We start from the raw sequence: 13,768 nt of genomic DNA, 5'->3' as shown, positions 1-13,768 counted from the left end.
CTTTAATCCACTAAACCTCTATGAATTCACCTTTTCTTCCAAAGTCTGTTCTGACATTTTCTCCCCTCAAAACCAAAATGTCATTCCTGAATTATAATCTCCCAACAGAAAGACAACCATGTAAAAAAAACATGCGAGCTAATTCCAAAAATAAGCACCGCTGTTCACAGCACCATGAGGTGACTGATTGGTGAGAGATTCCACCAAGGGAATAATTGTGATGTCTATAATGTTAAGGAATAATTTGGCACCAAAAATACCCAAGGCCATACCGGTTGGCGATTCAAACACGAAGCATATCAAAACGCTGCTGATAAGCTAAATTAACAGATAGCTTATCTGAAGCATATACTAGCCATATGGTGCCACAACTTCTGTTGCCTGTTGCTGGCATAACAATAGGCTACTGCAGTCTTAGACTGGAAGCACTATTTGACAAACTGTCAACAGCATTTTTATTTTTTTGCAGAGCTCTAGGGCAATGGCACACTCGCCTATTTGCATTTTTTTTTTAAACAGGTGAACAAAGAGTAAACCAGATGTCAACTTTAGAAATCGAGCTGTCTGGATCAGGAGATTTAACAGAGGCAGGCATACTGCTACAGCTCAAATCTAGACAATGAGCTTTTCTAAAAACACTCTGGCCTAGGGGAGTGGCTATTTAAAACACTTGGCTTCTTTTATTTCAGCACTATGGAAGTGAATTCTGCTCTTAAGTGCCAGCTCAAATGAAGTCATTTTGTTTCACTGGGGCTTTCTCTGCATTTCAGAAATGTAGCATGTACTGTAGTAACGGAAAAGACAAAAAATTGTGGGGGGTGTGATGTGGAAACGAGCAATTTGATCACATACAGGGGAAAAAAGAAAACCTGTGAAAGGATAATTCAAGTGCAAGTTAAATGAAATTTCTTTTCCCCTCAAAAAACAAACAAACAAACAAAAAACCCAACAACCAAAACAACGGACAAAAATAAAACCAAACCACTTCTGAGAGCTTTAGAAAGACCTGATATTTACAACCCCCTCAAGCTCCACCAAGACAAGGTGTGAATACTGACCAGTAAGGACCATTTAGAATGGGACTTGAATATGTTACAGAAACATGATTGGTTAATTCCAAAAGAACCAAGAAAGTTGTCTTCCTGCTTCATTTAAGAAAATGAAATCTTTTTTACTTAGTATTTGAGCAAAAAATCTTTTCATAACAACACAGTAATCCACTCAATCATTTAAAAAAATTGACAAAATAAAAAACTACTGTCAATCAATATATAGTAGATGTGTCTATGGTATTCAATTATGAAAATGTGCTTTTGGCTGTGTTCTATAGGAGTGTGAAAGACATAATAAGAAAAACAGACAAGTTTCTGTTCTAATAATCTGTTCTCCTTTGATAGGCAGCTATGGGAACATATTTACTTTCTGACTTATACCCAGCTAAATATGTAGCATTTTTAGATTATCTTTTCAAATTGTTCTTGAACATTCTCAGTTAAAAAAGAAAGAAAAAAAAAACAACCTCCTTTCATGTTAAGTTGAGATTGCACTTGAACTCTTTCCAAAAGCCAGAGCTGTACTGAATTATGATAATTAGAAAGCTGTGCGCATAAAAGGCAGCACAGTTGATGCATTTAAAAAAGTTCATGCCAGAGAATATAAGTTCAATATGTTCTCACATAATTAACATTTCCCATCATTAGCAGCAGTTTTCAGTTCATGTATCTGTAAAAACAACAGCACTCGTCATTGTTTTAGATTCCCAGTCAATAGCATTTTAATAGTTTTACACATAATCCTAGACTTTCCTTCCCTTCCCCCTCCCAGCACGCTGAGATTTCACATTCTACCTCCTGACCTGCTAGCAAATAAACTTGTATTCTGTGCTCACACGCTCCTGCTGCTGCCCAGACTGACTCTGACCCAAAAGTTTAGTGAAAAGCTACTAGGAGCTGGAAACCCAAGAAGGCCATTTGCAAAGGTACAACAGGATGCTGAGGGAATAATCACGTTGTTCCGGTAAACAATGAGCAGAAGACAATGAACAAAAAGTTGTAGGTGATACCTTCGGCTGGACGGGAGCCAAACTCAGACGGGGCTGGCTCTGACAAACCAGGCACAGGCTGGAGGGACGAGGAAAAGAGGTCACAGCCCTGCGCCAACCGGGCAAGTGTCTGCAAACCCTTTAGGCACTCCACGGATTTTCATCGCGTTCTCGACGTATGTGCAAAAATTCATCTAACAAATAAGGGTATGTAGCACATGATGCGTTACTCTTTGAGACATTCATAGACTTCCTGGGTAGAGTGTCTCAAATGAGTTGTTACGAGACAGATTTTGACTTCAATCCCTCTATTTGAAAATTAATATAGTTCTGGTGGAACGTTAATAAGCTGATATAGTATAAAAGTTGCTGAATCTGCATCAACACAGTGAGAAATTTTGGCTTTACCAATAACGAGATAAACCAGTGACTGCAGCGGGATCAGGATTTCATACAAAAACAGGAGAAGTTTGGTGTATTAAATCAGAAAACTTGTAGCTGAATTTTATGTGACAGATCTGAGGATCAGATTTGAAGATGCTGCCTCAAAGGACTGAAGTCTGCAACTTTTCACTCTCTTCTGTTTTGGAAATGAGCAATCGTTAAAACCAAGCACAGAATTATTCCAGGAAATATTATTCCATCCTTGTTCCACTTGCAAAAGTCAAAAAGAGTTTTGTGCAAGAACAGAGAGCAAGATATGGTAATAAAGTGGGAATTTATTGCAGAGATTTTTCTTCTAAAACTGTGTCTTCATCATGGCTTAGAGTCGGTTGGCTTTACAATAAATAATGCCATTAATCAGTTCATATATCACAGGATGCAATTTAAATTATACGGTACTTGCATAAACTATCACAAACCCTCTAGCAGCCCTTGCTTTCAGGGAGATGATTTACCTCTTCAAAGTTCTAAAATTTTGTTGAGAACCCATTTAAATTATTTTTTAATAGTAAATGACTGTAGTTTAGGAATACAAAACATTCCTACTTGTGGCAAGCGCTAATGGCAAAGTGCAACATGGTGGCAAAACCATAATTAAATCTCAAATCCCAGAAATAAGTACTATTTCTCCCATGAAAAAGTAGGTCCCTTTGATCAACTGGGGACTTCAAAATCATTTCCAAAGGGTCAATTTGCACCCTCATTACAGCCAACGTAATATGCCACCTTGCAACAGGCCATATGAAGCTGATGGAATTAATCTGAATTCAGACCAGATTTCTAAAAAGTCAGCCCTCACTTCATATTTACACATGCTATGAATAAGGGTACAAATGGAATGAGTGATCAACTGTTAATAGAAATTTGCCTTCAAGTTTTAGAGAGATTACAAGCAAATCAGAACATAAGCCCCGTGCAAAAATTTGAAAAAGTATGTGTGTCAAACTGACAATCATTTTAATCAAAGATGTCCTTCTTTAGACATCAGATATCATTCTAACCACGTACATAAAGCCTATGCTGTAAATATCTTAGTATTTGATCCAGCAAATGTTTATTCCTATGAGTCATCCCGGTCACTTTAACCTGAGTAAGGATTGGATCCAGCAAACATTTTCTCCTTAAATAAAGGAATCACTATAGAAAGACAGATTTTAAACCACCTCTGGAAAGATATAGCATTAATATTAGAGTTATGAAGAAATACCAGACAGAAAGAGGGATGTATGCATGTGTATACACAGTCAGAGGACGTGAGTTCATAACATGTTTGAAGGTAACCTTCTCCCAAATACACACATTCAGAACTGTACACAAAATCTTCATGTTTTGGAAACGGTCTTAGGCACCTTCTAATAAAATCAGATTACTTCTAGTGAAATCCTTCCAACAGTGTAACTATCCTACTTTATAGATTGAAAACTGACAGCTATATCATAATACACAACTACATATTTTTACCTTTCACTTTTTTTGAAGTGAAAGACACCAGAATTTCTCTACGGCTCCAGAAGTTTTTATTACAGTATTGCCTGTACTATATCTTAAAAGTTTGCTCACAATATTATCTACAACAGAAAGATGGAAGAAATCTTTTTTTTTCCTCTGCATGTGACTCAGCTGAGCTTAACTTTTTCAGGCATGGACAAACAAAGCCTAAAAACCACTTTTAACGATACCCAAAACCACTACACCGTCCAGCAGCAACAACAACAAAAAACTAGCTACAAATTACACCAAACATGCTACACACATGCTCACACATCCCCACACATCACAATACGCTATCATTTCTCAGCTGGAAACTCACGGCGGGTCTAGTTCATAATTAAGTTTCTGTTGTTCTTTTCTAGCTGTTTAATTAAAACTCCTTTAAGCACAGTCTGTCTTTACTAAGACTCCTGTCAAATCAAAATTCTTCCTCTGCTTCACTGCTCGTGTGCACCCCACTCAGCACCGACTAAGAAACTGTACAGAATATAAAACCACAATTTGAATCTCAAGAGCTGTTGTTACACTCTCCTGGGTTAAAAGGCTAATAATATTTACTTCACCAAAGCAGTGTACGCAACATCGATGCTCGAAATACACCTAAAGTGTTTAGCGATAAAGTACTTTCCAAAGGTATTTCTAGGTTACTAACAATAAAAATTGGAATAAATCCCTTGCATCCAAAATTTCTGCTTGGTCAGCTGATAAAAACCTAGAGCAAATGAAATGCAGAATTAGCCCTACTGGCATAGAAAAACGCCTTATGACCTCATTAAAAACCAGTGCAGTGTTGAAAAGATATGTTTTACCATGAAGGTGAAAATAAATGCACCTCAAAAAAGTTTACCCTTAACGAAAATAATTTCAAGAAGTTGATTTGAAAACTTGCAAGTTCAGAATGTGACTCAACTATAATATCTTCAATTCTGTGTTTTAGGGACATCCACTGTATTAATTCCTGTATTTCTATTCCCAAATAAAGGATGCATACGTGTGCATGTGTATAAAAATATATAAACACACATATACAAACAAACATGCAAGCTTCTCCCCCAGCCCCAGAAGTAATTTAATATACAGGTCTGTGTCATTTTTAATAGCACCATCTTACCATCAGTACAATCTAATATCCTGTAATGGTATTCCCCAACTATTTATAGAGATAGAATACATCATACATTACAGACACACATTCCCAATCTAGGGTTGTAAGAAGAATCCTACATAATTTTAAATTAAGTCCTAATGTAATTATAATCATTTTTGTTTTCATATTCAATTGCAGGTAGCACTTAGTTATTTACATGAATTTTCCTAAGAGGCATTCCCACAGAGATTTCCATATTAGATGTACTGCATAATAACTGAACATGCAGCTAGAGAAAAGAGTATGTTATCCATACAGCTCCAAAGTTTGCCATTATTCAGGTTAGACAGCTCTGTAAAACCGCTAACTGCCCATATTGTGCTTCTAAACTTTATCAGTACGAAGGGAAAGCAAATATGCTTCACTTAATACAGGAATACAACTGCATAGGTACTTTTTTTCCCTGAGGCTCTGCCATTTCAGCTTACATTTCTTATGTATGCTATTTTACATCAGAAAACGCCAGGGTAATCTGATGATTCTTGGCCTTTCTTTCCTAGATGGTGTTCAACAAGGAACAGTTAAAAAATACTGGGAGCCATTTACATTCAGAAAGCGCAGGGCAGAACTGCTCCCTAACTTTCCAGCACTTCTGGAGGTCACTTTTCTTCATATCAAAGGCAGGCACTTGTTTCTAATAAGTTAACAACTCTCCTGAGAAACGTGGGTGGCTGGTATTTCATTGTTTCATAAATATTTTTATACTGGTAACACCATTCAACTTAAAACAGATTTCAAGAGGAGAAAAATCACGACCAGGATTATGTTCAGCAGAGGCAGCAGCGCAAACTTTTTTTTAACTTGGTGAATATAAGAGATATTTCCCCCCCCTCCTCCTCCTCTCGCTTTATATCTCCTAGCTGGTTTTGTTTGGCTGTGTGAAGGGGGGGCCGCTTTGTTTTAATTTGGGTACAAAAGCCGCACTGTATAACTTTTCCCTCCCCCTTGGAAGTGTACTTCCTTTGAAAGCGCTCCTCTGCGAACAAAGGCTGCCACCGGCCCTCCGCACTAGCGCCGGGGACAGCTGTGCGATAGAGCTCTTCAAAACCTCGCCGAGAAATGGAAAAAAAAAAAAACAACCTCTGCGGTTCCTACCGAAAGGAAGTTTTCCAGGGACAAGCTCCTCGGTGTTGCTGCAACTGCGACTTTGTCTTTTTTGGATACAATGTTTCTGCTGACTCCCGAAAATTTTCCACTTGAATGTGCAATTAACCAGCAGCGGCGGCGGCAGCAGCAGCAGCAGCAGCTCTGGAGAAGGAGAAGAAGCAGCGAAAAGGGACATTCCTTCTTTCATCTTTTAAGAGGAAAATAAAAAGAGGGAAAGGGAGGCGAAACTCGGCGGCCAGCGGGAGCTCCGCGCCAAGGCCCGGGGATGGCTCCGGAGGGCTGCGAGCCTATGCGCCCAGCGCGGGGCTGCTGCCGGCTCGCGGGAAAAAAATGTGAAAAATGCCAAGGATCGGTGCGTGCGTGTGCGAGAGGGAGAGAGAGAGAGTCTTCTGTGTGCGTGTGTTGTGTGTGTGTGTGTGTGCGCGGTGTGTGCGCGCCCGGCTGCCGAGCGGTGACTCAGGCAACTAAGTGCGAGCGGCGGCGCGGGGGAGCGGAGCGGGGCGGGCGGGCGGGCGGCAGCCGCCTGTTGCAGCTCCGGCCGCGGCCCCGCAGCGGCAGGAACTCCGCGGGAAACAACTTCTCCCCCCCTCTCCGCCCCCGCCGCGGCCCCCAGTCCCGCCTGCCCCCGGCACCTGCGGGGCCCCTCGGGCCGACCCCCGGGGCCGGGACCGTCCCCCCCGCCCCGCCGCACAAAGCGCGCCCGCGGGCCCCTCTCTTACCTCCGCGCCGCGGCCCCCTCCGCGCACCGCCAGCGCGCCGCGCTCCGACGGCAAACTTCGCCCGCCGCCCCCCGGGCCGCCCCGGCTATTTATGGCCCCGCGCCTATTTTTAATCCGCCGCTCGGGCTATTTATACCGCGGCCGTAGGTTGCCGCGGGCCGGCGGACGGAGCCCTTCGGAGGATGAGTTTGCTGCCCGGCCGGCGGCGGGGCGGGCCGGGCTCCCGGCCGGGCTGCGCGGCGCCAGCGATGCGAGGAATGCGCGGAATGAGGGGAGGAATGAAATGAACGCGGGAGCGGGGCGGCCGCGGGGCGGAGCGCGGCCCGCCGCCCCCTGCGGCCGCGGGCGGGCGGGCGGGGCGGCGGGCGGGGCCTCCGCGCCGCGCTGACCTCATAGGGGAGCCCGCGGGAGGGGGCCCCGCGGCCACGGAGCGGGGACGGTGTGCAGGACCGGGACCGGGACCGGGACCGGGACCGGGACCGGGACCGGGACCGGGACCGGGACCGGGACCGCGCTCCGGGGTGGCTGCCCGAGCTGCGTAGCGGGGTCCCGCGGCGGGGTCTGCAGCGCCTTGCGACGGACCGGCAGCGGGGTCCGCAACAGGGCGTGAGATGCTTTGCAGCGGAGTTGCGGCAGTAGGGGTCTGCGATGGGCCACGGCATCCAGCTGGGCACTGGACGCTGCTGGATCGTGAGGCTCCCCTGGGAAGCCCAGCGTTCCCACGCTCGCACATCCAACCCCTTGGGTGCTCCGGCAAAGCCCTGTGCAAACGCCTACCAGTCCTTAGGAAACGCAGATGTGTGCCCAGAAGGCCACTGCGGCACCCCAGGGCCCAAGGGAGCTCTGGGGCATGGGATGAGCAGGAAAGCTTTGTGTACATTACACATCAAATCGACATACACATAGCATGGTCCAGGGGTCCACACTCTTCACCCTGAATCCAGATCATGACCTTTCTCACAAAACTGTCCCCTGCTTCAGATTTCACAATGCCAGTTTTGCACCACTCCAGTTGTGAGCTGAAGTGCCTTCGGACTGTCTTTGCCCTTCTTGTACTGGCACAACCCATCTCCCAGAAGCGCTCCCCAAGCAGCATCACAAGGCACATCTCCTTCAGTTAACAATCCGCTACCTTATGGAAATATTGTCAGGGCAGGCACAGCTGTTGTGCTTGTGAAAATTCGTATTTGCATAAGCAAAATGGATAACTGGACACCTTGGTGCCTGTTTGTGAAATAAATTGCCTATTTTGATGTGCAAACACACATTTCTATCCACCTTTGAAAGTTTGCCCAGCAGGGCTGTCGCTTCTGGAGATGTCAGGAAAATCACGTTACAACCTCAGAAGAACCACATGTCGGTGTCATCAGACAGCATTAACATGCTCACACCGCGTGTGAGTTCATGATATGCTGGTGGAATTCACAATAAATGCCCTGTATATTACTTTGTGTGACATTAGAGAGAGGATGCTGAGCATGTCATTCTGCGAATACCAGAAACAAGCTCACCCTGGTGCTTTCCTGGTGCCACTCTTGTAAGACAGCTATGCTGTTAACAGAAATCGTTGTAGCCTGTGACTGACCCAAGAGCCTCTTGAAAACGAACCACTTAAAGCTCACACTGCAGTTTACACAGAGGCTGCAAGTTTGTGGGCCAGGCACAGAGTGTGTGTGACAGGCAGTGTGAGCAGATGCAGGGTTCCCACTGGTCACACACATGACATGGACTGAAATCTGCTAAAACTCAACCCTACAGAAAAAGTCTGCGAGAAGCAACAATATCAAACAAAGCCAAAGTTTGATCAGGTCTTGGTCAAAGGGTTGCGAAAATGCAAAAATGAACATATTTTAGGATATTTTTTTCCCCCACACCATTCCACACTGGCTGAAAAATTTCTTCCTCAAAGTAGGTTAAAGGAACCCCTTTCACACATGCATAATTTCTTTTCTCTTCCACTCTTTCTTTCCAAATAGCTCTAGTAATATTGTCTAATAAGTGTCTGAGTGCCTGCACAATTTGTAAAATTCAATCACTTTGCAGATGTCTACACAAAAGCCATAGTCTCTTGAGTGCACTTAAAGTTTACCGACTCTTTTCCAAAGCTGGAAGAGAAAAATGGGAAAAAACATTGCCCCCTAACATCTATACCATAGATTTTTTAGTCACTAGGCTTAAACTTATTCCACTATGGTCACTGCATGCACAGAAATGTGAAATGTCTTTAAATGAATGTGATTTTTTTTTTCCTTAAGGCTTGCAGAGAAAGTACGAAGAATACTGATTCTAACTTCTATGCCTGTGCAGGGCCCAAAAGGTATCATAGCTCTGCACATGTGGAGGGAGAGTAGCAAATCTTTGGAGAATAGATAAATAGAGTTTGTAAACTTCTTACCTAGAGCAGTTCTCACAAATGGAAGTGATGAAAATTTTGTAGGATTATGCTCTCCTAGTGGAAAAGAAAAAAAAGAGGATTGTTTCTGCAGTCATCATTGTGGATGAACACAAATCAGACTCAAACCAGGTTGCAGCTGTTTGCCTCTATCTGCAGACAGACAGTTCAGTAGTTCTTTTGCTATTCAGAACTTTCTAGAAGAATAATTGAATTTACCTGATACCTGCATATTTTGCTGTTAACTGCTAGCAGCAGGGGAGGCTCACAAAATTCAGACTGTTTCTCAGGTTCTGAAACTTTGTACAGTGGTGTTCTTCACAGGAAGAAATGCTCCCTGTGCATCTGTAGAAGAAATGCAAAAACAAATGCCCGGGGAGGACTGAAGGTCTTCCATCAGCACAGTGTAAAAGTTCATCCACAATCCACAGTTTTCAGCTCAAGGCTGAGTCCTGACAATATCTTGCTCACAAGCAACTGTACGTACCAATTAAACTACCAAAACCGAGGCCAATGTGAACGGCAAACTAGTGTGGTGACTAAACCATGGCCCTTGCTGAGCACAGAGCTGTGGGCCAGAGAGCTCCAGACAAAACCAATATCCTCTGAACACTGAGGTAGGGAAACTCCATCAAGTATTTCTTGCCTCTTGGCTCATATATCCTGTAGGTTGTCATGTCATGCCATGGCATGCCATACCTTATTAGCAGTCACTTAAAAAAAAATACATGCCTGGAATCCCCATGAAGTTCTGGCAGGAAAAAATGGTGTGCTGGGGAGAGAGAGAGGTCTGTGCATTTCGACATGGGGTAAAGATGAGGAAAAACAGAATCACTGTCATCCAGCCTGTGAGTCCAGCCACTGCCTCCATGCAAGGATAGGCTTTGGAGGCCCTGTGGATAAAGCAGGAAGGTACATTCACAGACAGAAATTTCTCTGATGAATTGCCTGCCCTCTGTTTATTGATGAATGGCTTCTCCAGGCACACAGGTGCGCAGAGAACTACAAAAGCTGAAGAAAACAAAGGGACATTGGGACAAGCCCAGACAGGGGCATTTCCTGGGGACAAATGCTTATCTCAGCTAGAAAGGAGACATACAAGTGGGGAATATGGGAAAATGTGTTAAGAAAGAGAAAGAATGAGATTCAAGCGATGGATGCTGATAAAAAGACTTGGGGGGGGGGAGAGATTGGGAAAGAGGAGAGACAGAAATGAGGAGAGAATGGAAAGTGAAGGAAATTTTTGAGATTACAGAAAGAAGGCAGGAAAAATGAAAAGAAAGTTTAAAAAGGGTGATAGAAATGGAGAAGGGAGAAAGAAAAAGAATTGGTGGGGCAGAAAGAACAGCTGAAGAGAAATGAGCTGGGAGAACAAGGGAGACCGTAGTTTAGGAGAAGAAAAATAAGAAGTAGTAGAAACAGGAGGCGGCAGTGAGGAAAGGGAATTAGCTTAACCACAAAAGGAGTAAGGTAAGGAAGGATAGAAAGAGCAAGCAAAAGAACACAATTAGAGAATAAAGGTCTGTAGTACTATCAAGTCTTGATTTGTCAGTGAAATACTCTTTTGAGTGCAAGTCCTATTGAGACTGGTGTGCAGGCAAGTGTGAACATACTTAAGATGGAGGCTGGACTGTGGTTTACATATAGGAACCACTTTTGTCTTCGTTAATGTGACCACTGATAGCAGGGGGCATTAGGTACAGGGCACATAACTTACATGTTTTATCCCAGCCTCCCAAAACCAGATGACGCTTTTAAGTCCCTAAGAGATGAAAAAGTACCCAAAGACACAGGGTTAACAGAATTCCTCACAAACTCTAGGAATAAGTAAACTCTCTGTCCAGAGAGTACTGGCAGATGAAAACAAGATGGTCTTCTGAAATTCTAGATCCAGAGCCCCATTTTGGACTTGGAATGAACCTCAAAGCTCGACAACACTTGGAATCGGCGTTTTTGTTACAAACACTGAAAGAATTTTAAAACTACATATTTGGATTGCAGTTCAGATTAGGAAAACCGCTAATCTCAGGAAATGCTTAAAAGCAGTGCACAGATTTGGGTTAATCTATAGTGTGCAAAGAATTAAATACCAAAATCAATGTGCCGTTGAACACGCCAACAAAAATACTATGGGGATGCTGTAATGTAATGGAACAGAGCTCTCCATATTATAAATCTAGCTGCTGAACTTTGTAAAGCAGCAGACAGTGTAAAGAATGAAAACAAATAACAGTTTAATAATGAATTACAATAATTGAGTCAAAAGGAAGCCAGGATATGAACCACGGCCTCAGAGCCCAACTGAGTTAAAATAGTACAGAGAGTGGAAATATATAATTTCAGACAATCCCGGGTGCTTATTTTGAAAGGTGAACTGAGAGTCTTTTAAAATTACACGACCAGAGTCCAGTATTTCCCCCATTGATGAAATCACTAACATCAAAATGGTGTGGCTCTTGTCCTGCCTTAGAGCAAACAATATAGGCACAGCAGCCTATTCCTTCTACTGATAGCAATAATTCCTAGCACCACTGATTGAAACAAATTGCTGTCAAAACCACTTGTGTGGCTGGGCTTTTAAAAATATATTTTGCACTACAAATTTTGTGGTGTTACCATCATTTTCCGCTGGGAGAAAAAGGAGAAAAAAAATTGCCCATTTAAATTCCCTAAGAATCTCTTTCATTCATAAAAATTTCAGGTTTGTGAGCATTTCTCAGACTCCTTAATATGCAAATGGCGTATTTTGTTCCCTTTCTTCATTTTGGCCTAGGCTTCTAATGGTATTTAGATGCTTGATGTTAGGTGCAGGTATTTTTAATTCTCTTCAGTATCTAAGTACCCAATTTCTTTTGATTTCAGTGTTTTTTTAGGTGGGTATCTATTCTGGGAAATCTTAATGCTTATCTAGACACATGAATAATAATAGTAATAAATAACAGTAACAATAACAATAAAAGATATCTTAACTACCTAAGTACTGTTAGAGGCTTCCTTTGGATCATGCTCAAAATCTACATCCAAGGAACATTTCAAAGCACTTTAAAGCACCGTCTGCTGCAAGATCTGTTGCACTAGGTCCTTCACAAGCATCCACTTATCTCACTAGAATGACTCCACAGGTGACTTCTGCAGGGAGAGGAAGGGGCCAGACTTCTCTCTTTCCAAAATGAATTATTTCTAAGGAGGCCTTTTCCAGTCACCAAGGACACACAAACCCCATTCCTCATGTCAGTTTGTCCCAGCATGCCCCTGTGGCAGCCCATCCAGCTCTGCACCACCTGCCTCTGTCTCAGAGGCTGCGGTGTGTCCTTTCATGTGGGAAAGCCTTGCTTTTGTTCCCCTTAACACTGCTGCTTTCAAGTTAGCCCAAACTGGCCACCTTGTCACCACCACTAAGGCAGTGGGTCCCACAGATCCATCTCCCTGCCTGATCTGGGCAAAAAGATGAGCTGAGGCTCCTCAGCGCCAGGTCAGGAGTGTCAAGGACACTTCCCCTGTCACACCAAGAGCAGCAGACTTAGACTTCCCTGACTGCTGTCTCACCTAATCCCTGGAAAGCCATGTGGTAAGGGAGAATTTGCCAGATATGGGAAAGTTTACCAAAACCAGTGAACTTTGAATGACAGTGTCTAAAGTGAAAACAAACTGTCCCAGACATGGAAGACTTTTTTAACTCTCCTTATCCACACAAAATGCAAAGTATCAGTGGAGGTTCTGATAAATACAAACCTGAACTTCACGAGAATGGAAGGGATACCTGATATATGACCAAGGCAGGTAGGACAGATTGCACACTGAAGGCCCAACTAGAATATAGTTACCCTTATATTACACTGATTTTTCCATTTCTCCATTTGTAATGCCAGTAGAGTTGCACATGGGAAATAAAATTGGGAGAAAAGAGAAGTGAGAAAGTCTGAGCTCTGCAGAGGTGTTAAGGGCAACATTGCTCAGAAAGGGAAAAGTCAGAAGAGATAATGTCACATGCTCTCCTATGTCATCTGCATAATGAGACTTGCAAAAAGTACCTGAGTTCCTCTTGCTTCATCATTTTCTCTGTGCATATTCTTCTGGCATGACATAGAAACTTGTTCCAGCCACCTGCAAAGCTCAGGGCTTGTTCAGAACAGACCAGAGGAACTGAGAGAGCACAGTACTAGTTCTAAGGCAATTCAAAACTAGCAGGATTCAGGTTTTTCTGCTTTTGAAGGGGGAAAAGTGGGAAAGGGGAATTGAAGGAAAGGGACTCTTAGAAGAATATATACCTATTTCCTGTTAAACTTGCCTATTTGGATGTTCAAATGAGTATAACAGGAAATCTAAAGAGAGCTAATGCATTCCTTACTGAGAGTAATCCTTGAAGGCCAGGTTTACATGGCTTTTCAGTAGGAAAATTACAAAGAGTAATTTGCAGTTGATTGGGT

At 43.2% G+C, this 13,768-nt stretch overlaps 1 protein-coding gene across 4 annotated transcripts in view; it reads right to left on the bottom strand.

The window, feature by feature from the left end:
• The window catches only part of TEAD1 (TEA domain transcription factor 1), a 154,986-nt gene extending 148,675 nt beyond the window's left edge, over positions 1 to 6,311 (bottom strand). For all 4 annotated transcript variants that reach the window (XM_027714863.2, XM_027714851.2, XM_027714846.2 and 1 more), the window contains exon 1: positions 6,219 to 6,311. The gene's annotated coding sequence lies outside the window, so the exon portion shown is untranslated. The remainder of the gene's footprint in view (positions 1 to 6,218) is intronic.
• Positions 6,312 to 13,768: the final 7,457 nt, after the last annotated feature.

Source organism: Pipra filicauda, unplaced genomic scaffold (genome assembly GCF_003945595.2).
Source record: "Pipra filicauda isolate LSUMZ 115617 unplaced genomic scaffold, ASM394559v2 scaffold470_size491443_pilon, whole genome shotgun sequence".
Classification (NCBI taxonomy): domain Eukaryota; kingdom Metazoa; phylum Chordata; class Aves; order Passeriformes; family Pipridae; genus Pipra; species Pipra filicauda.
Note: the sequence above shows the minus strand (reverse complement) of the source record. Positions and strands in the feature narration are given on the sequence as shown.